This window comes from Artibeus jamaicensis, unplaced genomic scaffold (genome assembly GCF_021234435.1).
Source record: "Artibeus jamaicensis isolate MK-2021 breed Jamaican fruit bat unplaced genomic scaffold, CSHL_Jam_final scaffold_804, whole genome shotgun sequence".
NCBI classification, from domain to species: domain Eukaryota; kingdom Metazoa; phylum Chordata; class Mammalia; order Chiroptera; family Phyllostomidae; genus Artibeus; species Artibeus jamaicensis.
Genome location: NW_026522055.1, coordinates 2,986,320 through 2,987,255, shown reverse-complemented (window position 1 = coordinate 2,987,255; position 936 = coordinate 2,986,320). Strand labels below are relative to the sequence as shown.

General features: G+C 44.8%; 1 non-coding gene across 1 annotated transcript; it reads left to right on the top strand.

Moving 5' to 3' along the window:
• Nucleotides 1-201: 201 nt before the first annotated feature.
• On the top strand, nt 202-335 carry LOC119038471 (small nucleolar RNA SNORA41). Its single transcript, XR_005080428.2, has one exon. It is a non-coding gene; the product is annotated as a small nucleolar RNA SNORA41 (small nucleolar RNA).
• Nucleotides 336-936: the final 601 nt, after the last annotated feature.

The window sequence follows — 936 nt, the reverse complement described above, 5'->3', positions numbered from 1 at the left end:
AGATGTAAGAGTCCTTACGATTGAGAACTTTTGTCCTTGGGAGGAGGCTGAACTTGAAAATATTTTGAGAAGGAGAAACCTTTAGAGAACAGTATAAAATTTGGAGGAGCGGGGACACTACAGAGGGGCAGGGTATGGGGAGGGCAAGGTGGCACAGGCCATGTAGGGGGAAGTGGTCGGACCTGGACCAAGATGAGGTGATTCCACAGCTACTGGTATACACCTGTTCTTATATTGATGGTTTCAGCATTCCTCTGTGGGAAAGAAACTGTTAACACAATTAAACATCTCTTTCTTAGCAAAACAAAGAGTGGGCATATATGTGACAAACACAAGATTTATTCTATAGTTATGTGGGATTAAAGAGGTCATCCATTTTTAAACAAATTAAAATTTAAGTCTCTTGGACCAGGGTAATAAAATAAGATGGACTATTTTTTAAAAAGATGAGTTAGGCAGACCGCCCTATCCCACTTACACTGTGGGAAGGACAGAGTAAAAGTTGGGGAAGCAGGGTCTGTAGAGCAGGCAGCCCTTCATGCCTAGAAGATCAAGAAACCCCAGCATGAGGAAGCCCAAACAGCAGTGTAGGCTAAGGGGATAAATTTTTTCTATCTTGTGACTCCCACATATCAGACTAACAAGCTCCTGTAGCATCCACCAATGCGAGCAACAAATGGTCGGAAACTTTCAGGAGTTTAAGATGGAACTTTATTGGCCAAAGTTTTACCTGCGCAGGGACGAACTCTCGAGGTGTCCGGAGACCCGGTGCCAAAATGGCTGCAAATGAGAGTCGCCCCCGGCGCTTACAGCCTGGGGTTTTTATTGGGGTGAGCAAGCAAGCAAGCAAGCAAGCATGCAAATACAGAAGCAGACGTAGCTGTTAGCAATTGGCTATCTTGAGAGAACACACACACATGGCTATGCTCTCTGCTT